The sequence below is a fragment of the Corvus hawaiiensis genome, chromosome 9, assembly GCF_020740725.1.
Source record: "Corvus hawaiiensis isolate bCorHaw1 chromosome 9, bCorHaw1.pri.cur, whole genome shotgun sequence".
Taxonomy (NCBI): domain Eukaryota; kingdom Metazoa; phylum Chordata; class Aves; order Passeriformes; family Corvidae; genus Corvus; species Corvus hawaiiensis.
Window position 1 is genome coordinate 5,507,444 of NC_063221.1, and position 16,915 is coordinate 5,524,358.

The following is a 16,915-nucleotide window of genomic DNA, read 5'->3' on the forward strand; positions in this document are numbered from 1 at the left end:
CAAGAAGGGGAGTTGCTTAGATTCTTGCATATAGCACCAGACACAGAGATAGAGTGGGGAATTGTTTTGACTATCTTGAGACAAGGGCATTGGCAGAAATCTTTGATCAGCTGCCTGCCCATTCAGATCGAGTGAAGACAGTACAGAGTGTGGCAGTGTTAGGGTGAGAGCAATCCGAAAGAGACAAAACATGTGGGTCACCCTAGCTGAATTAATGGCACAAGACTCCATGTGTCTGAGCCTGGCCACGCCAGGGGACCCATTTTGCAGCTGTTTAATCGGGGTCCCATATTTTAACCCACAAGACTTCTGAGGGATGCCAGACAACAGCTCCCTGATAGGGAACGCCACAAACAATGGCAAGTGTTCAGGGCTGATCGGACTCAAGCCTGCGCAGCAGCATGCCTGCTGGCAAGGTGCATTCTTGAAAAGCATCAATGTCACCATGGGAACACCAGAAGAGTTAGATCTACTGGGTTCCACAAACCAAACTGGGGATGGTTACATGACATTTGAGCCTCCCACTACCAGTCAATTAAATGTTAATAGGCACCTTTGGGCCACTGTTGACCCTCTTGCAGACTGGTTTCTGAGAAATTATGAGTCCGAAGCAATGTACCACCAAATCAACCTCACAGGTCAAGCTCCGAAACGCCTCCCCAGTGGTACGTTCTTAATATGCGGGGACCGCGCGTGGAATGGGGTTCCCACCAGCTCACATGAGGGACCGTGCTACTTAGGGAAACTCACCCTGTTCCATCCAGGCCTGCATCAACTCTTAAATATCACCCACCGTGCTAAAACCAGGATGCGACATTCAATCCATGAGCTCAAATATAAAAAGAATGAAGAGCCCATCTTTTGGAGTCGTGGTATAGTTTGGCTAGCATCTATGTTTTTTACCTGGTGCTTCAGCAGCCAGGGCTCACGTGATTTTGCGTAAACTTGCGTTCTGGGCAAGGGATGAACTAAACATAACTTCGCAGATGCTTGACAAGCTAAGCACAGATGTTACTAGTGTTAGGCATGCAGTATTACAAAATCAGGCCGCCATTGATTTTCTACTACTAGCTCACGGCCACGGCTGTGAAGAGTTCCAGGGTATGTGCTGTATGAATCTTTCTGACCACTCTGTCTCAGTTCACAAGCACCTCTCTGACCTCCAGAGGGGCCTACACAACCTTCGGGAGACAGACGACCCTATTGGAGATTGGCTTAAGGGTCTGGGTATCACCCGATGGCTGTGTACCTTGGTAGTAGCAGGCTGCCAATTGCTATTTGTAGTTATATTAGGCTTACTAGTACTTGGGTGTATTTTTTCTTGCCTTAAAGCAGGGCTGCGAAAGATCATCAACCAGGCCTGGGTTGCCCAAAAAGAAAACGGGGGATGTGTAAAGGAATTCCTTGTGGAACAGGGCCATGTGATACCCCAGGAGAGCATGGGCACCCCAGGGTTGTTGCATAAGTACCCCCGACGGGGCCTCAGGCTGAAGATAGGCTTGCAAGGCACCTGCTAGCCAGCAGCCTTGAACAGCCTTGGGAAAAGGTATACACTGGTCAGCTCCCCCGCTGCTTAGAGGCTTTCTCGTGGGAAGGAGGCGTGAACTTTGCAAAGTATAACTTGGTGTAAGTAAACAATAAAACTGGAGCACGATGCTCAAATCGTATTGGTATTCGTGTTGTGACTCTGGCTGGTTCCCCTGCACCCGGGAACTCCCTCCCCCGCTAAAATTCCACAGGATTCTTATTTTTTGCTGGATTTCACTAGGACAGAATATTTCACCTGGAGAGTCCATATTTTGTATACTTTGTCTCTTTTCTGGGGTTCCAGACTACAGCAATTTTCAATCCAAATCTCTGAAAGGAAAACCCACTACATAGCTTGAAGTTGGAGGACTGTCTTTTACAAGAAGCACATTGTTTTCTGAGGCTGTCCCAGAATTAAAGATTTTTCTTCTATGTGCAGACTGGTAGCATCAGTGGTGAACTTGATAACATCAACATTGAAACCATAGAGTAAAATTTATATTTTCCGTGTGTAGCCCCAATGTTCAAAGAGCTGAGGATGTAGGCACCAGTCCAGGAAAGTATTTTGAAGATGGCTGGGACTTCTGCTGTGCCAACAGAACACCACTGTTGTTTAGGTAGACTAGTGGCCTTGAAAGGGATAAGCTAATTAAGGCAAACCAGCTAGTACAAAAATAACTACAGACAGCACACATAGTTCCTTCTACTATTCCCTGGAATATACCTATTTTTGTGCTGCCATGTGTTGGGAATTATTAAAGGATCAGGGACATGGATCATTCATAGAATTATGGGATCAATAAAAGAACTGTAGCAAGAGCCTGCAAGCAAAAGGCCTGTGTGAGAAAGACTCTCCATGAGAAAATTCTTGTGTGAGAACCAAGCCTGAGAAACAAAGAGGGAGTTTTGAAACGATGCAGCTGTGCTGATAAGATGTGCTAACCGGGAGAGAAGGGAGGTGAACTTTGAATTCTTTTAATCATAACATAACTGTAGAAGCTTGCCAATGTTAAGTCCAATTACGTAGAAGTAGAAGTTCGTTTTGGTAAGTTTTAAGCCACTTAAGAGTTAACAAGCTGGTATACTATATAAGTGCCTCTGGATTGCTAATAAACAGAGTTTTGCTCTTATCAACCATACTGGTTTGGACTGCATTTCCTCTCCCTGCCAGAGTCCCCGGGCCTCTCTTCTTTTTACAATTCCAACACCCATGGAAATTGGGAAAGTAGCATTTATTGCGTGATTTTCAGACTATCACTGCAGTCATAAAACCCATGGGTGCCCTGTAGCCAGATGCCCTAAATCTTCCTTTGTTGCCTGAGATTGGAATTTGTTATTGATTTAAAAGAATGCTTCTCTACTATCCCTTTACATCCTGTTGATGAGGAGTATTTTGCCTTTTCTGTCCCATGCATCGATATCACTGGACAGTGCTCCCTCAGGGGATGATAAATAGCCCTACTATTTGTCAGCTTATTGTGGCCAATGCCCTGGCCCCTGTGGGGTCTTGGTATCCTCAGAGCATCATGTATCATTATGTGGATGATATTTTAGTTTGTGGACAGGATGGTTCATACTGACAAGATACTATTCGGCATCTTAATCTTACTCAGCATGGGTTGCAGCTGGCCCCTGAAAAATTCAGTAGATCCTCCTTAGAAATATTTAGGGTTAACTGAACAAGTTGCAAAACCACAGCAATTAACTTTAGAGCCTGATGTCAAAACATCGAATAATTTACAAAAGTCACTGGGATTAATTAAGTGGGTAAGACCCATACTAGGTTTAGCCACTTGTCAATTAAAGCATTCGTTTGCTCAATTGAAAGAAGGCTCTGACTTCCCCACCAACATTATCTGTAGAAGCTATTCGAGAATTAGATATAATTAGCTCACGAATCTCCACTGCAACAGCAGACAGAATTGTGCCAGCTTTACCAGTTTGCTTTCTTTTATTCTCTACTGCACCTTACCCTGCAGCCTTAATAAGCTAATTTATTAGGGAGACAGAACGATCTACATAGAAGCAATTTTTTTTTACCAAATACACCTAAGAAAACTGTCACTACCCTGATAGAGCTCTGTGCATCTTTAATTAAGAAGTGCAGAACCTGCATCGTGCAATTGATGGGATATGATCCAGAGGTTAGTCATTTACCACTGTCTCTTGACAAGTTATGAGTATTTGTTACAAAATTCAGACATTTTTCATACAGCATTGGCAGATTTTGTGGGACTGATTTACTTTCTCTTTGCCTTCAGACAAACTATTGCAGAAATGTTGTTCACTTGCCTTTAACACTATAAACTATCATGTGCTGTAGCCCTATTCCTGGTGCACGTAATGTTTTTTATTGACAGAGGAAGATGCACAGTGAAGGCAGTCATTACACGGCAAGAAGATCATGAATGGAAATATGCAATAATTCAAATGGGTGGTTCCACTCAACAGGTTGAACTTCATGCAGCAGTGTTAGCTTTAACGTTTTTTACACAAGAAGCAGTCAATATGATTCACGATTCTGAATATGTTGTTTATGTCATTACATGAATACATAGAGCCTTTATAAAGGCAATTAGCTGTAAGATATTTTTTAATGTTACTCATATGCCTTCCTATTATTGTTTGCGGTTTGTTCATGTTACCATTGATAATTTACTTAAAAATAAATGACAAAGCCAAACTGCTTTAGAAACTTTCACATAACCTTGTATAGTAATCTGCAAGAAATATATCATTTTCAGAAACTTTCCCACCTGATATTAATAGAGGCTTGTTTGTAGGATATTTTAGGGAAAACCCTCCCAGTCAAGACCCTCCTAGGCTCTGGCTAAGCCCTGTCCCCACTGGTCAGGAAGTATGCCATCAGACCCAGGTGTTTCTGTGCTAAAAATGTAATCAAGTCACTTTGACTTGCTGATTTGGGCTTATAAAGGCTGGACCCCCTTTTGGGATAAATTTGGAAACCTTACCCGGGAAAGGTTCTCCAGGTCCTCACTGTAAAATGGGGCTCCCCAGCAATTGCAGACACTGGGTGATGGTAAAGCATTTAGGCAATTGATGCTGTATCTTTCTCAATCACTATCCTTTTTCTTGTGTACTAATGATTACATGTATTACCTTGCTTATTTTTGCTCAGTGCTAAAGCTGAGCATGTAGTAAGCTTATTGTTTTATTACAGGTATTGGTTTACTTTTGTGTTGCCTTAATGTTCATAGTAAGAGAAACGCATCTTATTAAAACAAAAAGGGGGAATATGGCCCCTCTAGAACAATTAGATAATGCAAGATTTACACTAAGGTTTTGAATGCAGATCATCAATCTCGATCCCCAGCAGAGCAATACTGCTCTGAAGGTTTGCGTGCACAGAACCAATTTCCAAAAGTTTTGTATAAGGATCCACAACTGGGGGTGCAATGGCAAGGCCCAGCTGATTTACTAACCTGGGGGAGAGGATATGCTTGTGTTCTATCCCCTACAGGTCCATTGTGGGTACCAGCTAAAGCTGTCAAACTGTACCATGAGCTGGAAGGATGCCCAGCAGAATCCTGTATAGGAGATGATCAAGCTGAAGCTGACCAACCCCTCAACAGGAAAGAAGAGGAATAGAAGTAAAAACATAACATGGGGTGATCTCAAGGCTCTGGATGCTGAGGCACTAGAATGATGCAGTGTGTGGGGGCAGAACCCAATGCCACAAATACCTTCTTGGCCTACGTGGCCGTTGTATTGGCTAACTCAAAAGTAAGACCTTTGCTTTATGTTTTGCTGTTTAGCTCTTGTGTTACGAGTGTCAACACGCAAATATGCTGGGCTCATGTTTATGACCCTCTGGTGTTTCATCCAGTAACCTGGTGGGACCTGGAAATTCTCATTTCTAATAACAACTCTAAAATTCTAGGAGGAGAATGGCTCCCTCAGTCTGGGTCATTAACTAATGGGGCAGATTGGCTATCAGTTGAAGGAAATCAAACTTTTGGAGCAGATTCCCATCCCTTATGCTTAACTACTCACAATGTCAGTACTTGCACCCCTTTCACATTGCACATGCATTCGGTAAAACATCATACTGGCAAGAAAACAACCTTACGAGCAATTGAAATTCCAGGGGTTAATATATCACATAACCCTGTCAACACCACCACAGCACTGAGTAATATTCCCATATGTGAGCTTAGAGCCCTCTCATTTGTGTGTGGAAATTTGTTGATATTTGTCTACTCTGATTTACATACATGTAGCAGCTAGTATTGACTGTATTACCGCAGGCCTGGTTCCTACGGTATATCATCGTGTCCCGCAGCCATAGGGAGGAGGAGGAGGAGGAGATCCAGCAGGCAGGAATTGTGCAGCAAGATTGATTTATTTAATTATTTTACAAACTCTTTTATAGACTCTTTTCTTCATAGTCTAATTGGACAAAGGACCAGCCACCCCTTGGGGGCGATTGGCCAAAATCCTAAAACATCCATTATCAAAATATTTTCTACTATACCATAAACAAGACTTTCCAAGGTTGCAGGTGGCTTGGTTGTTTACATTCCCTGCTACCTCTTCTGTGAGAGAGAAAAGTCTCTCACGGACTTAGAAAAATAACAAGAAGATCCTCACTAACAGCATTTTTGTACCTACAATTCCCCCTTTTTGTTTTATAAGATAACAACTCTACTATTAATCCTAAATAGAAATCTACATCAGTTATTAATTCTCAAAATGTCCTTAAGGCTTTAACTATCTGACTCCATAACAAGAAATTCAAAATTCAGTCTCTGCTTGTGGAAAGACCATCCCAGTCTCTGCTTGTAGAAGGACCATCTGCCTGATGGTTGACATCCTGGTCATCATCAGAAGAGTCATTAGGTTGATGATCTACATTCTGGTCACCATTTGGATGGTTGGCGTTCTGGTCATCATTTGGAGGTTGCCTGTTCTGCCTCTGGTGCCGTAGGTCAGGGCGAACACATTTTGAAGATAGCCACCGTATCCCAGTATCTGTGGAAACGCAAGCATACCCACGACCCCAAACGATAAGCTCATGAGGGCCTTCCCACTGGTTAGTGAGTAAATTCCGTACCCAGACTTTTGCCCGGGGCAGCTGTCTGTCGCTTGCAGACTGCAATGAGAGAAAATGATTCAGAATAACAGGATTATTTGAATTTTGTGGTACTGTAAGGTGATTAATTGTATACAAAGATTTTGCTAGTCGGTTCTGTGGGGTTTCTCCATGCATTCCCCTTTTCTGTTTGTCCAAAACACGCTTCAAGGTACCATGAGCGCGTTCGACAATGGCTTGGCCAGTAGGAGAATGTGGGATACCAAAGGTATGGTCTACACGCCATAGGTGTAAAAACTGCCGCGTCTTCTCCAAGGCGTAGGCAGGACCATTATTGGTTTTCACAGAAGCTGGCACGCCCAGGACTGAGAAAGCCAATTTCCAATGGGCAATGACATCACGGCCCTTCTCTCCAGTGTGAGCAGTAGCCCACATAGCCGAGGAGAAAGTGTCAATAGACACGTGCACATATTTCAGCCGACCAAATTCAGGGATGTGAGTTACATCCGTTTGCCAAATCTGCAAGGCTTTTAGCCCTCTGGGGTTTACCCCCGCTGGCAAAGGCGCAGCGAGTCCGTGACAGTCAGCACAAGCGCTGACAATGTCGCGTGCCTCACTTGGCGTTAAATGGAACTGCTTCTGCAGGACATGTGCACTTTGATGGAAGAAACCATGCGATGCCTTGGCTTGTGCAATTTTGTCAGGCTGAGGCCCTACCCATGCAGGGTTGGCCAGCATGTCAGCCCTGGCATTGCCTTCTGTTAGAAAACCTGGTAAATTGGTGTGGCTTCGAATGTGCAGAATGTAATACAGATGCACTCGAACCTGAATTGCAGACCACAAGGTTTGCAACAGCAAAAACAGAGCCGCATTGTTCACCTCCTTCAGAAGTGAACAATCTAAGCGTTGGGTTATATCTGCTACATAAGCAGAGTCAGTAACCAAATTCAAAGGTTCCTGTGAGAATCACTGAAAAGCCATGGTAACAGCCCTTAATTCAACTAACTGAGCAGAGCCTGACTCGGATTGGTGTGTTAATCAACCACCACAAAGACAGTGTAGGATACTGTGCGCCCTTACACACAGTGACCCCTGCTAAAAATTTGTCCCAATCCTTACGCCCCAAGCTGCCAATACATCCCGTCCCCAAAGGTTAAGGGGAGTGGTAGCAACATAAGGCCTAATTGTAGCTGTGTGCCCCTCTGAATCCTTCACCACCACAGGCCGTTCGCTTAAATAGCTCTGTGTGGATCCTCCTACTCCTGCAACGGCCGATCCCACCGGGGCTAAAGGCCATGAGGGAGGCCACACAGAGAAGGAGATGATAGTTACATCAGCACCCGTATCAATCAAACCTCGAAGCTGAGTCCGGGGTGGACAGGCGTTCAGCAGGATCAGGGTACATGTCATCTGTGGCCTTTGGTCAGAGATGTCTGCAGTCCAGAAGGCCTGCGGAAGTCCCGTAAATCCACTGCCGTTATCTTCGTGAGTTTGTTGCTCTATCCTGGGGACACAAGACTTAAAAGGCACCAATTTAGCAAGGCAGGTCTTTTCAGGAATAGTTACAGGGGGCTTTTGCGTTGAGACCATAGCGCAAATCTGACCTTTAAAGTGAGCATCAATAACTCCTGAGTGCACTAAGATTCCTTGATGGGCAACATCAGGTTTTCCCACCAGCATTGCACTGGATCCCTGGGCTAAGGGTCCATATGCGTCCAAGGGAACCTTATAAATACCACTAGAGTCTAAGACGACTGCGGCTGCGGTGTGGACGTCAAACCCGTCTGATCCCTGGGTGCCGTCTGATCTCTGGGTGCCGTCTCTAGGGTGGCTGGGTAGGCCTGTGTCTGTACCTGTGCCACTCTCTGGGGGAGCGACTGCATCGGAGAGCAATTCCCCCTCCTTGCACCCCGGCGGAAGTTTCCCGACAAAGGCTGACCATTGGCATGAGTCCTGGATCTACAGTAGCCCGTGCAATGCCCTGGCCTGCCACACCTTTTGCACTGGGGGATCGGTGTGTTCTCTTTTTGGCTGGGCTTAGGCCGCTTCCGTTTCTTCACCTGTTTTGGTTGCTTTGGTTCACGACCAGAAGATGCGTGAACAGGCTGCAGGAACGCAGCCAAAGCAGACCTTCTCTGGTTCCCAGATCCCACCTTAGCGCAGGCTTCGACCATGTGTGTTACCTCAGGATCCCCTGGTAAGGCATCTATGATTTTTCTGCACTCCTCGTTTGCGTTATCTCTCACTAACTGCCTTAACAACAACTGTCTTAACCCGTCATCTTCAACCTGCTTCTCGAAAGAAGCAGCAACTTTCTCTACAAAAGAAAGGAATGACTCTGATTTCCCTTGAACTATTTCAGTATATCACTTTCTGGGTGCTGACAACTCTATGGTTTTCAACAGGGCAGCCATGCCGACCTGTTGTGCTTGCTGCAGGACGCTAGAGGGCAAGTTACCCTGTAGACCGGGATCAGAGAAGGGACCAGTCCCCATCAAAGCATCCACTCCTGCTGTCTGTCTAGGATCAGCAGCAGGGAGCTGCAAATTTGCTAATGCAGTCTTGCCGGCCAGCTTTCTCAAGGTTTTCTCAAAAACTGTAAATTGTACAGGTTGAAATAGAATTTGACCTAAGTGTCTGATATCAAATGGAGAAAGCAAATCTGTATTTATCACCCTTATTATTTGCATAACCTCAGCAGAACCTAGCCCATATTGTGCCACCTTGGATTGGAGGTCCTGGGCAACTTTCCAAGCAATTACCTCATGCTTGTCATGCTCCCCTGAATCTGGGAGAGCCTTATACACTGGGAAAGCTCGGATCTCTTTTGGGGAACCAGTACCATCCTGAACTTTGGGCACAGCCTGCGGATGGAGTGTAACAGCTCCCCGGTTACCCCCAGAATCCTCAGATCTATTTGGCATTCCAAGGATTTCTAATAACCTCCAGTCACCCTCCCCCAATGCTCGCATCTTAAGAGACTCTAGGAAGCAATTATGATGCGTCGGACGCACTGTTACCGTGCAGTCCGGAAAAGTCCAGGGGCGAGACCGGCGCAGCCTTTTTCTTCGCCGCGCGGCTACAGCCGCCTGACGACCTGGGGCCAGAACCTCATCTGCCTCACTGCCTGACGAGGAATCATCAGGCAAAGGCAACTTTGGGGTGCTGGGAGTAAACAGAAATGTACGGGGAGGTGAGGCACTTTGGCTAAGTTCGCCAGAGCCAGAACAGACAAGACAGACTGCAGCTGGCTGTGCGGCAGTTTTTACAGCAGTCTCTTTACGGGAGGCCGTCTCGGCCAGATCCGACCGAGCCGGTACTGAAGCTGCAGCTGACTCTGGAGCTAAGGCTGCACCTGGCACCGCGGCCATCTCCCGCACTGCAGCCACATTCCGCGCGGTCGCCGCTTCCGCTGCTGTTTTGCCCTCCCCGGGCGCGCTCGGCGCCGCCGTCTCTGGCCAGTGCTCCGCGGACGCGCCTGGCGCCGCTGCCGGTCCGTTCTCTGAGGATGCTCCCGGCGCCGCCGCCTCTGCCCGCCGCTCCGCAGCCGCCGCCGCTTCCGGGTTTTCCCGCGGCAGCGCTGTTCCCGGTTTCGCTGCTGGCCGCGCCGTTTCTCAGCTCAGAGCTGTGGCTCCCGCTTCTGGCGGGGGGGACGCGGGCGACGCGGACGGCACGGCCGGCGCTGGCGCCGCTTGCGGCGCGGGCTCGGGCATTCGCCGCTCTAACAGGCTGAGCAAGTCCTCCATCCTATGGGATAGGGTTCGTAGCTCTGACAGAAAGGGCAAATGCTGCATAAAAAGGTCCATGGTTTGGTTCTGCGACTGCGCAGAACAGTCCAGCACCAGGGAGGGCAGCGGGCCATAGCCAGGCAGTCCCGGGGGGGGCATTCCCAGCGCTGCGCCCGCTAAGTTAGATCCAGGTGCATACGGAACCGAACTAGGAGGCTCTCTGGGCGTCCAAGTTGCTAAGCCACTGATCTGTGGCCCTGGATAAGGCGTGGCTGCCGTCCAGCCGAACGGCAAGGCAGGCTGTGCACCCTGCCTCTGCCCTGACCCCCCCGCCTCTGGCGGCGCGGGGTCCCTGGGGGCTGCGGAGTCCTGAGACTGTGCAGGGTGAGCCGGCGCAGGCTCTGCCTGTGGAGCCGGGGGGGTTATTCCGAATCCACCATCATTTGCCCCGGAAGCCCAGTCAGCGGGGCCCCCCTCGGACATTCCTCCGTCACTCATCACCGAGATAGGCGAGCCAGCCCTGCTATCACAGTCATGGGCTGTCAGCAGGATAAATAACAACCGCCAGGTTTTGTATAATTCTAACGCTGCCGGCTCCCCAGTCGGGAGCTCGTGTCGGACAGCGCATCCGAGTTCTTGCCATAAGGAAAAGTCCAAGGCAGTATCTCTGTCCATGGAAATCCCTTTTAAAGTAGCCCAGTCTAATAATTCCCGAACTGAGTTTTCAGGAATGGAGGTGCGCAATATGCTAAACAGACCTTTCCAGACCAGTACGACAGCGTCGTTCTGTGAGCCGCTGTTTGCCATTTCTCAGTTCTGTCGGACCTCCCGGTCCCCGGGGGGAAAAAGGAACAGCGTACCTCTACAGGAATTCGGCTTGGCTCGCAGCAGCAGGACACGTCAGAGAGTGCAAATCACGTCGGGCAGCACCAAATATTACCGCAGGCCTGGTTCCTACGGTATATCACCGTGTCCTGCAGCTATAGGGAGGAGGAGGAGGAGAAGATCCAGCAGGCAGGAATTGTGCAGCAAGATTGATTTATTTAATTATTTTACAAACTCTTTTATAGACTCTTTTCTTCATAGTCTAATTGGACAAAGGACCAGCCACCCCTTGGGGGCGATTGGCCAAAATCCTAAAACATCCATTATCAAAATATTTTCTACTATACCATAAACAAGACTTTCCAAGGTTGCAGGTGGCTTGGTTGTTTACATTCCCTGCTACCTCTTCTGTGAGAGAGAAAAGTCTCTCACGGACTTAGAAAAATAACAAGAAGTTCCTCACTAACAGCATTTTTGTACCTACATTGACTGAGGTACATAAACTTCTTATGTGTGTTGTGATCATGTTTAGTACCATACGGTTTTGGAAAATTACTCCTTTCAACGACTCAACTTTTGTTTGTAACTTCTTTAAGGTATTTCTTGTCAAATTTGTAACTCACTTTATGTTTCCTGAAATTTTTATTATTGTTTCCTTTAATTGTGTTATTCTGAAAGGAGATATTAAGGCTTTGACACAACTGTGGAAGTTTGTTTTGTACTTAACCAGGGGGTTTGAAGGCACACTCTGACCCAATTTTTTCTAAATACCCTTAATGATTCATTTTATTTCTCTAGCATGATTTATAAGCTGTATAGGGGGGACAAGGTAACCCATAGTGCACTGTTTTACGTTATACTATCCAGATAGCTGTTTATGAGCTTTCTCACCTGCGCACAGCCACCAGTAGCTATCTGTCAAGCCACAACTAGTACATCATAAATTTTCATTACACATAAACCAATGCCATGGGGAGCAGTGGTGATGGTTGTGGTTTAATTGGTACTGGAAAACTGGATGCAATTTGGAACTCTTGTTTTAACGTAAATTGTGACTTTGTCGAGACTGACATGACAGCACACACTTGTTGTAATCCAAAGCCGTAAAAGATTTTTATTTTCTCTACTGCTATTCTTATACCTCTTCACAATGGCTGTGGCCTAGTTTAAGATTGGCTGCTTAGAAAACAATGACAAGGCTGTCTAACAAACAATGACCATTCAGACCATAAAACAATCAGCTATACAAGCAAAAGTATAGTTGCTACATATTATCCACAAGTTCTTCCTTGTACACTCTTAATGTCCCATAACAAGAACATCCTCCCTTCATGTCCAGAACATCTTCTCTTATTAATTATCTTCCCGGCCTTCTTTGTGGGTTTCACTGAAGCTGCAGAATTTCACTGCAATATTCTCACGGGTAAATTCTGATCGATTTTAGGTCTAACTCTGTGAGGCCTCCAGTCCAGCTGTCAGCCTCATCAGGTCCCCCTCTTTGTTGTTGTATTACAAAGGCAGTGGTTATTGACTTTTGCAGGGCCCTTTGCAAAAAAGACAATAAACATGGCACAATGAGCAGGACGCAAAAAATAACCAATAGGATCAGACATCCAATTTTAAGTAGATTTTTGATCCATCCCACAATTTGCCAATTGCCAAACAAACTAGTAAGCCAATCAGATTCTGATTCTTCACGCAATTTTGACACAGTAGTTTGCAATTCCTTAATGTGGGCATGAATAGATTTTGAATGATCAGACAAATTCATACAACACATTTCATCAAAATCTTCACATCTATGTCCATGTGCTAGCAACAGAGTATCAATAGCAGCTCTATTTTGCAGTGTAGCGTGCCTTACTGAACCAACATCTGTTAATAATCCGGCTAAAGCAAGCGAAGTGGCGTTAGTTTGCCAAGCTAACCAACATCCTAACTTGTTTAACAGTCCCAATGCTTTAGCAGCTGTTACTTGTGGAGAAAGGAAGGAAACAGCCCATCGAGTACCTGATGGCCAAAATTTGGTGGTGTCATCACAATCAGGGGCAAACGCATGGATGCTACGTTTTCCCCTCCGTGGTTTATGCTGTAAAATCATAGATGTGTTAGGTGTTGTCAGAGACTGAAATATATTTTATGACTTAAACATTTTCTTAAAAGACTTTTAAAACTGTATTACAAAAGCTGCAGAGAAGACTACCACACCCTGAATGGGGCCCTGAGGCCTGACACTGCTCACTGATGAAGATAAGATAAAGTAACAACTCAGGGCTGGGGACATTCACTGAGCACAGGCTTAACACCTCCAAGATGAAGACCACAGCCCCAGGGCTATCAGCTGCCAGGCTCACACAGACCCTTGCACCAAGGGGTGGAAGGAGGAGAGGCTTTGGGTGTCTTGGAAAAGCCTGTGGTCAGAGGCACAGTGACTGCCCACCCTCCAACTGTGCAGAGGAGCCCAGCTGAGGGGTCCTCACGGCGGGGGGGGGGGGGGGGGGCGGAGCTTATCCACAGCAGAAGGGGGTGACATGGCCCATCACAGGGGCCCCCCTCAAAGGGGTCCCCAGACCTTGCACCAGAGCACCAGAGATGATGCAACAGACCCTCAGTGTTGCAAGCGACAGTGTCAAGCCAGCCTCTGCAAGAGAGGCACGTGGGCGTTCCCACCCGGCCCAAAGCGTATATTAATCCACAGATTCTGCACTCTTTGGCGTGTGGCAGAGCGTGGCGGCGTGTGGCGGCGTGTGGCGGCGTGTGGCGGCGTGTGGTGGTGTGTGGTGGCATGTGGTGGCGTGTGGTGTGGTGGTGTGGCGTGGCGTATGGCAGCATGTAGCGGCGTGGCCATGGCGGCGATGGGGGACCCTCACCACCAGCAGACCAGATGGAGGGGAGCAATGAGACATCGTTGGGACCCTCGGAGGGGTGATATGCTTCCACCTAACCCCTGTCACCTCTCCCTGTTCCCTCACCCCCCACGCACACTTCTTTTTTTTTGTTTCTTTTTCTCTTTCTTTTCTCTTCCCTTCTCTTTGCCTCTTTTACTATTAAATGAGATACATCCATTTTTTGGCAACAACATCTAACCTCGTTCGGTTTTAATCTCGTTTCTGGGGATATTTTGAACCTTCTGAGTTCTTTCCGGTTGATGCACGGAGACTTAGCTTGCTTTGCTTTTCTGGGTTTAAACCGAAACTTAACAGGTGTTAACAGTGAGAGTCGTCCTAAGCTGCAAGGACCTCCCTTGATGTGTGATGGAATCACAGCCCATGTTCAGTCTCTGCAAATAAAAAACACCCCTGGTGGCAAAGCTAAAGGAACAGTAGTAGAGTGTGAAATATGTGGTGAAGTATAATTGCACCAGGCACTTTCATTTGCGAATATGGGTTGGTTAGGAGAAACATCCCATACTTTGGACTGATCAGATCCCGAGTAATTAAACTTAACACAAAGGTCCATTTTCACGGATCCTAAACGCTCTATCTCTTGCGGCTCAAGAGTTGCACGGGGAAGGTATGAAACCCATTGATCCCAAGCATCAGCGTGATTGCGTGATTGTAAAAGCTTGCTAACTGTCCTAGGCTTTGGCCAGTCATCTATCGGCAAGCCAACAAGGCAGGTAGGAGAAGGATTGTCAGGAGTAGCAGTGGCTAAGCACAGAGTATCTTGCCCCGTCGCATTGGCTAGGGTAACCCACACATTGGTTCTCGGCTGACTAACAGGCCAAGCAGAAATAGCAGGCACTAAGCTCAGCAAAACTGACAAGTACCATATTGGCACCTGCATTTTTCTGTTATTCATTGCCATTTGCACTCCAGTACATCTCAATGCAAGCCAATACCCCTTGATCACAAGGATATACAGTGCGATTCAGTCCTCCTTGGTCACCTGTGCTAGACGCTTTCTCTGGTCAGAGGTAGCTCGAACTATGCTGCCAAGGTCATCCCTGTGTTGCTGTTATCCTCAGGATTTGGCCGAACAGGCGGTGGGATATTCTGCCGCAAATCAGGACGCACACACCTTGCTGGCACCCACCGTGGTCCAGTATCTGTGGAAACACAAGCGTATCCACGTCCCCAAGTGACAAGGTCCCAGGGGCCTTCCCACTCACTGGTAAGCAAATTCCTTACCCATACTTTAGCTCGAGGCAAATGTGTTTCACTGGTGCACTGCAAGGAATAAAACTGATTTAAAATTGAGGGATTGTTTGAATGAGCCAGTATGGTCAAGTGATTTATGGTATATAGAGCTTTCAAAAGTCTGGACTGTGGGGTTTCCCCTTGCATTCTCCCTTTTTGTTTTTCTAAAACAGTTTTAAGTGTGTGATGAGCACGTTCAACGGCAGCCTGACCAGTGGGAGAATGAGGAATACCAAATTTCTGAGAGATGCCTCACAGACATAAAAAATTCCTAACTTTCTGAGAGGCGTAGGCTGGCCCATTGTCAGTTTTCACACAGGCAGGTATGCCTAAAGCAGCCAAGGCTTGCTGCCAGTGCAAAATTACATCATGAGCCTTTTCTCCAGCATGGGCAGAAGCCCATATAACAGAAGAAAGGGTGTCAATGGATACATGTACATATTTAAAACGACCAAAATCTGAAATGTGTGTAACAACAGTCTGCCAAAGCTGTAGGGCCAAAAGACCACAGGGATTTACTCCAAAGGGTAAAGGTCCATTAGAGTTATGACAATCTGGGCAAGCACTAACAATAGCACGAGCTTCTGTAGGTGTTAGCGAAAACTGTTTATACAATGTGCGTGCATTTTGATGAAAAAAGGCATGAGATGCTTTAGCCTGGGCTAGTTTATCTGTCTGAGGAACTGCCCAAACAGGATTAGCTAATGCATCAGCATGAGCATTACCTTCTGCAAGAAATCCTGGTAGGTTTGTATGGCTTTTAATACGCAAAACATAAAAAGGATACATACGTTGCAAAACAGCTGTCCATAAAGCCTTTAACAAAAGAAACAAATCAGCATTATTAACTTCTTTTAAAAGGGAACAATTTACTCGTTGTACAACATCTGCAACATAAGCTGAGTCAACAATTAGGTTAAAAGGGTCATTAAAATGATGAAAGGCCACAGTAAGTGCTTTTAATTCAACCAATTTTGCGGATCCAGTACCCTGACCCTGCAAAGTCTGCCATCCCTCTTCATTTTTCCAGGTGACAATTGCTGTTCCTGTTTTTCCTGACCCATCCGTAAATACTGTAGGCCCATCTACAGGAGTACGACTTAATTTAGGTTTTGCTGATAATGGGGTGGTATTCAGTGATTGTAGTAACTTATGAGTGGGAAAATGGTAATCAATTTGTTCTGTGCAGCTCTGCAGCGCGTTCTGCAGTGCGGAACTATTGGCCAAGGACCACTCAAAATAATCTTGCTGAATAGGAATAGTAAATTCAGCAGGATCTTTGGCAGCAATTTGCAGGCATCGGTGTCTACACTTAATAATTACTTAGTTAATAATCAATTCAAAAATTGTAGTGACTGTTTTTTAGGTTTGTGAGATAAAAACATCCATTTTAGAATACGCAATGGGTCAGGGGACCAATGATCAGACCATTGTGCAATAATATCTGTTGGATGAAATTCTGGAATTACAACAAAAACAACGATATCAATGTCAGGGTCCACACGGTACACATGGTGATTGGAAATAGTTTGTTTCACTTTATCTAAGGCTTGTTGAGCTTCAGGGGTAATCTGTCTTGGTGAGTTTAAATCTGAATCTCCGGCTAATATATTAAACAAAGGAGAAAGTTGTGCAGTGGTGAG

The 16,915-nt window shown here is 46.3% G+C and overlaps 1 long non-coding RNA gene across 1 annotated transcript; it reads right to left on the reverse strand.

Annotated features, from left to right (window-relative positions):
• Window positions 1-11,564: 11,564 nt before the first annotated feature.
• Window positions 11,565-15,624, reverse strand: LOC125330220. The gene is made up of 3 exons (XR_007205425.1): window positions 15,022-15,624; window positions 13,144-13,222; window positions 11,565-12,677 (listed from the first exon to the last, which is right to left on the reverse strand). It is a non-coding gene; the product is annotated as an uncharacterized LOC125330220 (long non-coding RNA).
• Between the last annotated feature and the right edge of the window lie 1,291 nt (window positions 15,625-16,915).